This window comes from Prinia subflava, chromosome 3, assembly GCF_021018805.1.
Source record: "Prinia subflava isolate CZ2003 ecotype Zambia chromosome 3, Cam_Psub_1.2, whole genome shotgun sequence".
Classification (NCBI taxonomy): Eukaryota; Metazoa; Chordata; class Aves; order Passeriformes; family Cisticolidae; genus Prinia; species Prinia subflava.
This window is the reverse complement of record NC_086249.1, coordinates 85,763,171-85,777,331: the sequence shown is the minus strand read 5'-3', so window position 1 is coordinate 85,777,331 and position 14,161 is coordinate 85,763,171. Positions and strand designations below refer to the sequence as shown.

General features: G+C 40.8%; 1 protein-coding gene across 3 annotated transcripts in view; it reads left to right on the top strand.

Moving 5' to 3' along the window:
- Positions 1-6,958: 6,958 nt before the first annotated feature.
- Positions 6,959-14,161, top strand: part of NLGN4X (neuroligin 4 X-linked) — a 155,366-nt gene continuing 148,163 nt past the window's right edge. For all 3 annotated transcript variants that reach the window (XM_063392801.1, XM_063392799.1, XM_063392800.1), the window contains exon 1: positions 6,959-7,327. The gene's annotated coding sequence lies outside the window, so the exon portion shown is untranslated. The remainder of the gene's footprint in view (positions 7,328-14,161) is intronic.

Sequence of the window (14,161 nt, the reverse complement as noted above, 5' to 3'; positions counted from 1 at the left end):
CAATAGAAGCAGGGATGGATTAGTAGCCTCTGGTAAGCATAATCTTTCCTATCAATGAAAGTTATCAACCACATTTGTCAAGAACAAATCAAGATTTCTATGGGTATGTAGGGCAAACTTCACTTTCTGTGTTTATGTAAGTGGTACATGGAATTGTTCCGAAAGTATTAATCTGAATCAAAATCTGACCATAGAAAGCCCTAAAAAATGGGATGATTATATAGCACAGAGAATAATTAGACCTACTATTGAGTGTTTTTGTCTGTTTGTCTTAGGTGTAAGTTTTTTTAATTCTATTAATCATATTCACTACCGTAGCACTCAAGGAGTCTGATTACACTACACCTGTACAGTGCCTAATTCAGAAGATACATGGGTTCCTCCTGCAGAGGTACAGACCTAAATGGCAATAGGGATGTAGACTGTGATTGTGCACAGGGATTTTCTTGACTCACTACAGCTATAAATATCACCTCAGGCCTTGTGCTGTGTTGATTAGATGCTGTGGTTTCTGCAAAAATTGCATGGGTACAGCAAGGTTTCAGTTGTCCAAAATCTACTGCACATAAATTCACTGTATATGCTTTTTGCATTTATCCAAACATGGAAAATTAAAATAACCATTAAGTTAATCCCACAATAAACTTTTCTTTTTCTGAATGGTATTTTGAAAAGTAAAGGTGCTACACTACAGAGATACTGATATTTCAGTACCGTTAGGTATTGATCAGAAGTTTGACTCCTTAATTAGGTCTGGTTTCAGACAAGAGCAAGAACCTTGTTTTGAATGATCATTAATAAAAAGAGAGGGTATGCAAAAACAGGATTCAGTTTCCAGTTCAGAAAAGCACACTGTTAACTTAGGGAGGACCTTCAAAAAACAAGTATTAGCTTTTTAATTTGTTATTCCAATTCTCTTCTGAAAAAAAAAAAAAAAAAAAAAAAAAAATTCGCAATGGCTGAGCATGTAAGATCCTAGTAAGGATCTCAATGAAAATGCTAAATAATTGCAGGAAAAGTCTGTAAATGCTACCTCTACTGAAAAATATCTGTGACAACTAGTTTTCTATAGATGTTAGGAAACATTCTTGTGAATCAGTCTCTTTATAGAATAACTGTTAAAACTAAGAATATAGATCACACTTTAAGATGAGAGTTACTTTTTTGTAACTCAAGGAAAAAAATTGAAATCATAATTAGTAACCAAGAACATGAGTTCTCAGCTCCCAAGAACAAGATCAAACATACCCCTTTTAAAAATAAGAGTGAGAGTTTGGAGTAAAATACTGTGTTAATGTGAGTCCAGTGACAATTCCACACCCTATTCCAGAGTTTACACTCTTAAAAGGATATTGATAAATGGTGAAGGTTGAGAAAATCCTAACAAGGATGAATCACAGTCTGGAAAGCCTGCTTTGTAGTAAGAGACTAGTGAAACAGAACCTAATTATCTCAACAATAAGTAGGTTAGAAGGCTGGCTAATCATGATCTGTTAAGTATGTAAGCTGAAAGAAGAAGGTATGGAGCCAAAGTGAAGTTCAGTTTCTTAAGACTACAAGCCAGGAATGCAAATTTGAGAGTAAGAGTTATTAAATACTGGCTAAATTTACTCAGATATTGTAGAATCTGCACAATGAGAAATATTTACCTTTTAAAAAAATCCAAACAACCTCATTCACTTTAGTTCAACAGTAAGTAAAAGATTTCATAAAAAAGCAAAGCAGTAACAAAAAACCCCATCCAACCAACCAACCAAACAAAAAAAACCCCACAAAACACCCCCATGACCCTCCCCCAAAACCCAAAAATAAATCAAACCAAACCAAACCAAACTGATGAAGCAGCTGGGGCAAATGATAAAAAAATGTCTCAGTAGATAATTTAATAGTATTTTTAAGCTTTGTCTTTACACAAGGTGGGCCAGAGCCCATCAACTTCTTCCACTTCACCAGAATTGAAATACTGTCTCTGTTAATGTCAATGCCTACACCTGCCTCATGCAGCTTAAAGTTCTATCTCAGAAGCTTTTTAGTACAAATCCCCATATTTTGTTCTCTAAAAACACATTAAATACATGAAGTGATCTTAATGTGCTCTTTTCTATGTCTGCAATACTTTGGGTTTGGACCTTTGTCAGAAGGAGAAAGCCACACTAATAGTTTTAGTGAAAAACTGCAAGGACAATGCAATTAAAATGTAACTAAAAAGGCATATGTCATGTCAAATACCATATCTTTGGGAAACCTTAGTGAGTATTAGTTCTCTCAGTACACTACTCTGAAATTATCTCATTGGCCATGCAGGTGGGACTCTATAAAGTGTATTTTTGATTTATCTGGCATGTAGCAGTCAGCAGTGCAGTAAGCATTTAATTTTACTATAAATGAGAGATTTTGAATTTGAAAATATTGATGTGATTTTTCTGTGTTGTAATTTTGTTACTCTGTGTAATTTTCTGTGAAAATAGTTATCAATCAAGTTTCTCCTTCATGAGCAAGCCATAAGAGGATAAGCCTAGCATAGGAAACAAATTTCTTTCTTGAAATTTAATAAGCACCATTTTGGGGCCACTCAACTAGCAGACATTTATTATTTTTCCCAAATCTTAATTTTCTACATGTTCGTTTCAAAATAATTTCTGGATTTTTCTTGTTTCCTTGGTGGACATGGTGAACTCATTCTATTAGCCTTTAATTTGTTTTATGTCCTGCAGTTTGGCATTAATTTCTTTTGCAGTTCTCATTTGCTTGGAGTCTTACAAAGGACAATGTTTGCTGTGTGTTATCACCCTTGCACCCAGGAAGCAAACTCACCCAGTGACCTGAGTATGGGATTCATTCTGGTCCACTGAAGATAAGACTTTTGCACCATGAACCTGGTGAAACATAACATTACAACTGCATAAAGTGTAGTAGGACCATACTGGTTCATCCTTGCATGAAAAGAAATCTGAGTCCATTGATACTATACAAATTGGAGTAAGAAGACCAAGCAGAAAATAGAGAAGGGTAAGGAGTCGATTTCTGTTCATGCAGCTGTAGAAAGCCTCTCTTGCCCTGCATTATGTTAGTATTTTCATACACAGAATCAGAAAGAGACCTTCAGGGTCATCTTCAGAGAATCACAGAACCTTCTGAGCAGCAAGGGACCCACAAAGGTCATAAATTCCCCACCGTTAGGTGAATGGCTTGTGCAGGGATTGAGATCACAAACTTGGCATTATTATCACCCATCTCTAACCAACTTAGTGAATCTCAGGGCTATCCAGTCCCACCATCAACCCAGCACCACTACAATTCTCCCTAAACCATATCCCCAAGGGCAACATCCAGACACCTCTTGAATACTTCTAGAGACAGTGAATCCACCACCTGCCTGGACAACTTATTCCAATGCCCAACTACTCTTTTAGTGATTTTTTTTAAAATTTTTTTTAATTATATCTAATCTGAACCTCCCCTGGTATAACTTAAGACCATTCTTCTCATTCTTTCACTTGAGATATGGCAGAAGAGACCAAACCTCATCCCACTACTATCTCATTTTGGGTAGTTGTAGAGAGCAATGAGGTCTCCCCTGACCTTCCTCTTCTTCAGACTAAACACTCCTACTCCCTCAGTCACTCCTCTATTCACACTTGGGACATGTTTTCTAGACCCTTTACCAGCTTCTGTGGACACACTCCACCACCTCAATGACCTTTTTGAAGTGAGCAGCCCAAAACCGAACACAGGAGTCAAGGTGTGGGCTGACTGGTGCTCAGTTCAGGGGGGCAATCAATTTCCTAGTACTGCTGGCCATACTCTGAGCAATTCTCAATATACTCTACCCCAGGGCAGTAGCTCTTCACGGAGCTGTTGTAACCCAGGGGTAGGACCCAGCACTTTGCCTTATTGAACCTCATACAGTTAGTCTTGGCCCATCAATCCATCCTGCCCAGACGCCTCGGCAGAACCTTCCTACCCTCAACACTCCCACCTAACTTGGTGTCACCTGCAAACTTACTGAGGATGCATATGGTGCCATTGTCCAAACCATTGATAAAGATATTAAACAGGTCTGGTCAAAATTATGAGCCCTGGGGAACACCACTAGAGACCAGCTGGCAGCTGTATTTAGTTTCATTTAGTTAATTTTGAATATGAACTGTTTGGAATGAATAAAAAAACAAAGAAACAAAATTGAGATGCTCCCCATCCCCATTTCGCAACTAAGCCTTCATAGGCATTCCCCTACTCCCCGTTCAGGATAGGGGGAGAGAATCATAAAGATGCAAGTGAGAAACTCATGGCTTGAGATAAAGAGAGTTTAATAAGTAAAGCAAAAACTGCACATGCAAGCAAAGCAAAACAAGGAATTCACTCATGACTTCCCATGGGCAGGTAGGTGTTCAGCCAGGAAAGCCAACCTTTATCATGCATAGTGTTGACTTTGGAAGACAAACACCATCACTCTTAAAGCCCTCTCCTTCCTTTTTCTTCCCCCAGATTTATATGCTGAGCATGATGCCATCCAGTGTGGGAAATCCCTTCGGTCACTGGGGATCAGCAGATCGCTCTGTCCTCTCTCCACTCCTTGTGTACCCCCAGCCCCCTCCCTGGTGGGGTGGGATAAGGACCAGAAAAGACCTTCAGGCTGTCCAAGTGCTGCTCAGCAATAACTGAAACAACCCTGTTATCAACATTGTTTCCATCACAAAACTGAATCATAGTCCCATGCTAGCTACTATAAACACATTAACTCTATCCCAGACAAAACCAGCAAAACAAGTGAAGCTGGGTTAATACTAGAATACAATGCGACCTTGTGTTGTATAGCACAACTGAGTCACATATCTGAAAGATTGCTCCTGGACTCCTGCTTGGAGTTATAAATATGCAGTAGATTCTGCAGATAAGCCACAGATTCCAATTGTACATTTAGCTTTTTGAAAGTTGTAAGAGGAGGAAAATACATTCTGCTATTCTGACCAAATGCCTTTTACTTACATACTTTGATCATAAATTTGCATACAGTCTATGGAAATGTTAGTTTTATTGCTGTGTTTAGAATATTTAAGTCATAGTTGCAAACATTAATTGCAAACATTACAGATGATCCTTTGGTAACCTGTAACAAATTGCCTCCTCATAGTACAACACAGGTGGAAGATCATTATTCACACGAACTAGCACACACTTCAATATCCTCCAAATTAATCGCATAAAATGCATGACATATTCATCAAAATAAAGACTGTCCTGCAAAATTTGGGACAGATGGCAGTGCAAGATGACATCTTTTCTAAATGTGTCAAAATATTCACTCATTCAAGCAATATGATTGGTTGCACATTGTGGGTACATTATTAAAATAACAAAAGCAGTAAAATTCACTTGCATGAACACCTGCTGCTAGAGTGACTTAATATAAGTAAGCCAAAACATACAATTAAGTAATATAAATATAATTGACTCACTGTCAAATAAGTTAACAATGGCTATTGCAATTCTTAAAATGTTTTAAGTGAGTGAATTACACCTGTATGTAAATTTACAACATTTGATACCAAAACATACCTTCCTAAGTGACTTAAGGAAGTATCCTTCATACCATATAGCAAAATATAGGAACAGACACACAACAGGCCTACTAGTTATCTCCTGGATGATTAGATCAAATAGCATATATTCCTTTAGCATTTGAAACAGGAAAGCATAGAAGTGATTGATAAGCCAAATATCACAGACCATTCAGACTTGAGAATTCAAAGCACTATCTGCTCTCTACTGAGGATCTGACATGGGGGAAAAAACAAAGCATCTGGAAAAGAAGAGCTGCAGATTTATTTTTTTCTTCAGAATTGAAAATCTGGAAAACTCAGTTTATGGAATCTAACACAACTCTTGTAGAAGGAAATCTCATAAAGGTATGAAGGTGATTTTTGTTTCACATTATGGCAAGATCTTCAGACCCCCTTTTGTTCTCTGCTGTGTTCCTAGCAAAGTCAGGCAATGCTCACCTGTTCTTAATGCAGGGTCTTGCACTCTGGACAGTGATAAGTGCTCTTATTAAACTGGTCAAGCAAACATGCTGTGGGGTGAAACAAGGTGTGTCTGTGGAGGCCTAAGCACATATTTGCTCCACCACCCTCAGTCTGACACTTTACACTGGAATGAACCAGAGACCCTGCGTTGTCGCGCGTGGCAATAACCACAGGGCCCCACCTGACCATCACTTAGCTGAGTGGCTAGCTGACAAAAATGTGAACATCAAATTACTGGTCCCCTTGTGAAAAAAATAGGAAATCTGTTTAAAGTGATTTGGCACAGGGCAAAAGCCTGCTTTACTGGTGGTGGTGGGCTTTTTTTTTTTTTTTTTTTTTTTTTTTTTTTTTTTTTTTTGTGTGTGTGTGTGTGTGGTTTGTTTGTTTGTTTGTTTTTTCTGGAAGGAAGGGGAGCAGGAACCGAATGCTTTTTTGCTTGGTGTGCAATTGTACTGTCAGCTCCACGAAAACGGAGATGGGTGAATATGGTAACAACAGGCTGGTACTGTAGAAACTGCTACTGTAAAGGGTTAACAAAGACTGCACTTGCTGTACATGACCACGGAGCAGAGAGATCGGCAGTGTGAATTGCGTGATCCTCCGGAACACACACACGCACACACACCCTCGCAGACAGGGACACCTTCCCTGCTCCGTGTGCGCGGTGCCCGCCGGTGCAGCCGCCGGTGCCCGGCCCGGCTCCGCCGCCGCTCCGCGCGGGGATGCGCCGCTCCTTCGCGGGGGGCTGTGGATGGAGATGCGGTTTCTGTAGCGCTGGGCTGGCTGCGGGGAGCCATTGGCTGGCGGCTTTGTGAAATTCATTCAGTTTGGTCCAATAGCGGGAGGAGAGCGCCTGGTACAGCCTGGACCTCTCCCCCCTCCTCTTCCCCCCCCCCCCCCCCCATCTCCCTCTCTCTCCCAGCTCGCCTTGCCTTGCAGATCAGTCTCTCCGCGGCTCGGTCTTTCTGCATAGGCAATCACAGCTCCTACTTCCAGACTCAACTCTCCCTCTCGCACTGATTGCAATGAATTTTCTGCCTGAATGTAGGTCGCTTACAACCGAGAACACGAGTTTCCTTCACATCCAGTGTTGTTGTCTTTCTTCTTGTTATTTTTAATTTTTCCCCCCTTTCGTGGTCGTTGCATTCCTTTGGAGAAGCCAATCGCATTGGATTCCAAAAAGGAGAGCAGGAACCGTATGTGAATAATCCTGGCTGCATGATAGCCCGAGAGGATTTCCTGAAAGATTCTGGCTGTGTAAAAAAGACCCCTATGCTTCTGCAGCTTTACCCAGTGTTAAGGTAGGAGTACCGGATTTGCAGTTTGAGTGTTCATTTTCATTTTTTTTTTCCTGTTGTTTTTTCTGTCCGTCCCCCCCCCCCCCCCCCCCCCCTTTTTTTTTTTTTTTCTCGGCGAGGGTGGGGGAGAGGGAGAGGTGTTGCAGTTGGTACTCTGGCAAAGGGCGAGCAGTTTGCTGCAGTCGTCTGTGCTTTTACTTTTCCCATCATGATAAAGCGATACTTTCTTTCTGACATTTCCACCATCATACACGATCTTCTTGTCACATATGCATATTTATGCAAATTTATTTCTTTTTTACCCACTTCGGTCTTGTCCCTTATACCTCCCTTGCACCATAATTTGTTCAGAGGCATTTTGCTGCAATCAGCTATTTGTAAAGGCTCTGAGGTTCTGTGTGAGATGTTTACAAAGTAGCTTTGCCTTACAGGGAAATAAACAGAAGAGTGTAGAGGAGAGGAGGGAAAAATATCTGCAGTACAGGCAGAGAAAGAAAGAGCGAAGCCACAGTTTCTTGCAAGCGCGAAGAGGGGCAGGAGCCGTACCTCATGCTCTGTGTGAGCCTGTGGTTTTCAGGGAAGCACAAAACCAACACGAAGGGTTTTGGTTAACCACTTTCCTTGCCACCACCACAGCCACGAAAAAGCAGAAAGAGACAGGGATGGGCGGGGGGGGACAAGGGAGGCGGCTGCTCAGAGGAAATCTTGGATCTTCTGGGATTAAGCGTTTCACCCGCTTTCGCTTAAGCTATTCCGTGGTGGCTTTTTTTCTCCCCCCTTCTTCCCCCCCCCCCCCCCCCCCCCACTTTCTTTTCTCCTTCTCCCTTCTTCCTTTTCTTTCTTTATTTCCTTTCCGGGCACGGGTAAAATGCCCCCTTTTGTGATGGGCATGGGCTTCCGCACGTGATGGAGCGGGGACTGGCACCGGGGAGAGCCAGCGTGCGCGGACCGGTGGCGGGGGGCGGGGGTAAAAGAAAAGGAGAAAAAAAGAGACAAGCACCACCGCCGCTCACCCCCACACACACACTCCTCCCCAGCTCGGCAGTAAATCGGCTTCTCCGCAAAGCTGGGGCGGAGGCGGGCGAGGCGGGGGCTGGCGGCGTGCGGCGCCTCCGCGGCCGCCGCGCTTTGCCCCTTCCCCGCGGGAGAGGCCGCGGCAGCCCCGCACCGCCCCGGGGCGCGGGGGCGGCCCCGCCGCAGCCGCCCCGCCGGAGGGGGCCGGGCAGCCGCCGTTCCGCCCGCCCGCCCCCGCACACATCTCGGGGCGGGCAGGGCGCGCCCCGCGCAGCCGCTGCGGAGGTGTGCGGGACACGGCAGCGGGAGCGGGTCGGCGCGGGTGTCCCGCCGTCGTGCCTGGAGCGGAGCTAAGAATAGATGGCGTCGCGGCCGGGAAACTTGGCCGGTTCGGGCGCGGGCGAGGGGGGAGAGAAGTTTGCGGGGGCCGCGGCGGCAGGGGCGGGCGCGGCCGCCAGGTGGCGGTGCGGGCCCTCCAGCCGCGCGCCCGCCGCAGCCGCGCGCCCCGCCGCGGGGCCGTCCCGCGCGCGCCGCGCGGGAAGCGGCGCTGGCGGGGCCGGGCCCGGGCGAGGCCGGCGGGGACCGCGGCACCCCCGCCCGGGCTCGGGGTGCCTGTGCCCGGCCGGCTGCAGCTCCGTGCGGCACTGCCCTTCGCAGGGATGGCTGAAACGCACGGCCAAGTTCGGATGTTTGTGTTTGGAGAGAAACCAACGCCACCACAAAAACCCCAAACGCATCCCCCGAACGACCCTTCACAACACCCCTTTAGCCTGATGTGTGATCAGTGTTGAAAGCAAGCACTGATAAAATTCTAGTTCGGTTTTAAATTATTAACTTTAGGGACATAGATGTGTGTGTCTAGGAGACTAGAATTCAAAGCTTAATTGGAGGAATTTACAGTTACACCAAAATGGAAATCCCTGCTATTCTTCTCTTCCTAACACATAAATACAACTGCTAATGCAGATCTTACATATTCAAGAGTAATATTTTTTCCCATATCATGTGGGACAAAAATCATGTTTTTATTCGATCTATAAATCCTCTGTTACCACTAAAGAAATAAACTATCTGTCACCTTAAGATGCAATTATTTCCATTAGTTTTAATTCCTGGGTAAGAACACTGCTTTGCATTGTAAAAGAGAACTGATTTCACGTGTCAAATGAACTCTGCATTTTATTTTCATTTTACTTACAAAATACTTTATATTCTATCTATTAATATCTATGTAGGCTTCTGTATAGGTAGCCTTTATATGGATGTGCATTAAGGCAGGAAATTCCGAGTATTTTTTGCTTATGTTGCTGAGTAGAGGATTGCATGCATTGTCTAATGAATCACATTCCAATGAATCATTAAGGTTTGGGAACCATGAAAATATGTCATGCAGCTTCTGGTTACTCAAAACAGCAATATCTATGGTGGTATGTATTTTTCTCAGAATAATAGAAAAAGAAATTTATTTTTGACATGATATTTATAATAGTGAAATTATTAGTCCTGTGTATATAAACACACCTATTATTACCCTTTCTCTCTCTCTCTTCTCTATTCATATGCCAGTGTATTGCACAGATCCAATATTTTTTGATGGGTCATGTGCAAGTGCAACCTATTAAGTTGTACCAAATACTAAAACTGAAATTCAGTTTGACATCCAAAATATCTTGGTCTTGTATTAAATAAAAATAAAAATAAAAATAAAAATAAAAATAAAAATAAAAATAAAAATAAAAATAAAAATAAAAATAAAAATAGCTTTGAATTATCTTGGTTCTCAAGAGGACCAAACTAATTCAGAACTAATTAGAATTCTTTTTTGTTTTTATTTTTTCATTGAATGTAATGGCCCCTAGTTTTTGTTTCTACTGGAATACATTCATATAGATAAGAAAATACATTTTCCTTCTGCGTTTCTGTAGGGAGTAATTAGCTATCCACTATTGCTTTAAAATGCAGTGCTGTATCACAAAAATGTAGACTGTAAATTTAAAAATTCCCAGTGTTTTTCTCTTGGTCAGCAAAGCACAGTGATCAGTGTGATTTCTTTTAAAGTCATCACAATGCAAGCAAACAAAAGCAAGCCTCATAGCGTGAACAGAACAGGCCAACTGGATTAAATTAGGACAAGTGATAAAACTGGTAGGTTTACTGGAGATGCCATGTTAGACTGTGTATTTTGTAGTCTTCCAAATACTTTAGCTGATCCCATGTTCTTGGGCAGATCATTCACCTGAAAAGGTTTACATTTGATAAAAATGTCAATCCTAATAGCATCCTTTAGCTGGAGACCTGTCATGCAGAGAAGAAGGCAAGAGGCAGAAAGAAAACCTATTTAACTGAAGCTTGATATTAAAAATACTATATAGAAACAAGGATCTGTTTGGCCTTCTTTATTTTTTAACAAAAAGATTGATTCAAGCAACACTTGCTGATTGCTACACAGAGGTTTGCATGTTTGTTTTTGACAAGTTCTCAATACAGCCTCCTCTTGGCCTTTCAAACACGCACACTGCTATTTGATGGCTGAATCACATAGTGTAAAGAACAGCTCCACCTGGGTAGGACAGGAATAAGCATCGTGCTGTAACCAGCATATAATTTAGTCATTCTGTCGCTTGAAGACTTGTCATCAGGATTCAAGATCTCTTCTGCATGAGTAAATTGGTTAGTTTTGTGCCCAGAATTACAAGGCTGTGAGCCTTTATAGAAATAAAAATCTAATAAAACATAAACACAAGCGGCACAAATCAATATAAGTATCTCATGTCCAGCTGCTATCCTCTGTCATAGTTCAATTTGGGTGCTTTCAAGCAATATTTGTAAGGCATTTATGCTGTGAGCCATTTTATCCTCACATCTGACAGGGTTATGTACTCAACTATGTCACCTTTTAATAGTTCTCCACCTCTATTGTGTTTGTTTTAGTAGTCCCCAGATTGGACTGGAAAGAAAAATAGAAAAGCACCAATAAAAAAAACCCCAAACACCAACAAGAAAAAACACTTTGCTGTCTAGTGGAGGAAAAGCAAGTAACAACTTTTATTGGCAATATTCTTGGAAAAATTTTAGCAATGAGATAGAACACAGTGGTAATAAACTTTTCACAGCTTGGATATAAGGGTAGAGAATAGAAAACTGAAAGATGTGATTTATAGACAACAAGCAGTGGCTGAATTTAAAAAGTAGGAAATTGTTCTGGAAATGTTTCCAGCAAGCTCATCCCTCTTTAACTCATGTAAACAAATGGGGATGAGTTTTGACATTAAAAATAAGCTGTATATGAAACAGGGTTACTTTATGACTTGCATGCATAGCTGACATAAGAGTCTGAACAGAGGCAGCCCCTGTAGAACACTGACTTATCCTGTGAGATCTGCAGTGGGGCTTTGCCAGTGTCACAGCTAATTCAAACCGAATGCATTACCACATGCTGGAATGATCCCTAGCTAGGAATGCTCAGATTTGTACTGTAATAGTTTAAAAATAAATTATAGTCACTGATGTCACAATGTGTGATTCTTTCAGCTTTCTTCTGCACTGAGCCCACACACCACTAAGTTTCATAGGATGTATTTCAGTAAATGTATACCACTAGTGAGCTTCAGTGGAGGGTTAGGATTTTCCACGCTTGCCTATCTTCTGTTATTTATGTGCTGAGATTTGCAACTTGATGGGGAGGCTGAGCCTTTTAAGAGAGGTAAGCTTTGAAGATGAGTGGCACTTCTACCGACTCTGCAGTTGCTGTTACGATTTCATATATAGTATGAATATAAACAGAAATTTGTATGTGTATGAATTTATTTTGAAATAAATTGAAAATATTTCTGAGATTTAGTTACACAGTTTAGTTTAGTCATCATTAAGAATAAGCCTCTTTAGTTACACAGCTTAGTTTACTCATCATTAAGACGGCCCCTCCAATGTTCCACCATAACAGATGACATAACTGTCATGATGTGATGGTAGCAAACTTCCATCCAGCAGTGTTTTTCAGATTTGCATCTGTTGAATGCAATAGACTACTGCTTCTCTGTTCACACAGTTCAGGGGGAGGACTTTTCCTTTGTCCTCCAACTGGAGGTAGTCACTGCCAATTAGGAGAGGTCTAGGACAGCCAGAAATGAAAGAGGACAATCATGAATAGGATTTCTGACCCAAAGTGTTAATTGAAGTGGTCTAATGGCTTGATTATTTTGAAAATTGCTGTTACTGTAGTGTCTGTGTGGGCTGCAGGCCCAGTAGAGACCTAGAAGGAACAGATTTTCAAGCTCTGTAGTAGTGTTGCTGTCAGATTAATGATCTTTCCAGGGCTGACCAGCGATCTTAGTCAGTGCCATCATGTGGTGATCTTGTGATATTAATGTCAGACATAGCTGGGTTAGTGATCAAGCTTCTTGATGTGTTAACATCACTTTGGACCCTTAGCGAGAAGATTTGCAGTTTAATGCCAACAAGTATTTCAAAGATCTGTTTAGAGGAACAGCATGGACAGTGCTCAAATAAATTAGTTATATTTTCTGTAGCTGGGTTTCTTTTACAGTTTTAAACTCTGGTGGAAAGTAAGTGGGCAGACTTCAATAAATCTCCTGCTTGGTATGATTTTTGCTCTGAAACAGGTTTTGCAGTAATTATCTCCAAATATCTGTTTGTTCTTTGCTAATAAACAAATACTACATTATACATCACATTTTGACTTCTGATATATGAAAACTTTACTTTGTATCCATCCAAATGTAATAAAACCAGGACAAAGCTGATAGCCTCTTTTGACATAAAAGAATTTTGAATCTAGTCAGATTTCTATTGTTTATTCATATGTCTTTATTTTGTACTGATTTTCGTGGTACTGATTTTAGACTTAAGATTTGCATACATCTTATGCTTGGAAGTAGATGTGCCAGTCAGTTTTTCTCCTCTTAAATAAAGTTTTTCCAGACACTACACAGAAATCTGCAGTTAAAAAGAGTAGGGGTTTACTCAACAATTATAAATAGTTTAATTATACAACTAAGAATTCTTTATCTGAAAATAAACAAGCTTTTCTTCCTGTCCCCCAACCCTTTTGTTTCTTCATTTCTTTATTTACTTTACTCCAACATATATATAATTTATCATTTATATACCACTTATCCATGAAATACCTCTTTTGAGTACTTGGTCATATACAGAAAAAATTACCTTGAAATTATATAACAACTATGTTTATTCTTTGAGATATAATTCTACCTTTTCTGATCTATTGTGAATGTTTTCCAGATACATATTTTCAAAGAAACAAAATTAATATATTGTTCATGAAGAACACCAAATAAGATATAAGCCATATGCTAATGCACAATACATTTTTACTCATTTTCTTACTGGACATAGCATAAACCATCAACACAAAAAGACCTGTGCAACAGGTCCAAGATAAATGGCCCACTGACAGATTAGTGTCATGCAATGACATCTATTGGATTCAATGTAAGGATACCTGTTAATTTCAAGACACTTTTGGTCAGGTTATTGGAGGAAGCAGTATTTTGATGAAATGGTATGGAATATTTCCATAGAGCTGGCAATATCATATATAATGCTTAAAAGTTTTCTCCCAGCTGCCCATTAGCTTCTGCTAATGAAATTGTCTTCAAATCTTTGTTTGAAAAATAAAAAATAAAGCATAGGCTCTGAAAAATAATGCATCTCCATCCCTTGCTTGAAGAGCTTGTTATAAGCATGGATGATTATGCACACTAAAAGAATATGCTAGATGATATAGGACAATGTACTGACTCAACTTATGTTTTATTGGTGACTGTGTTTATTAAGACAAAT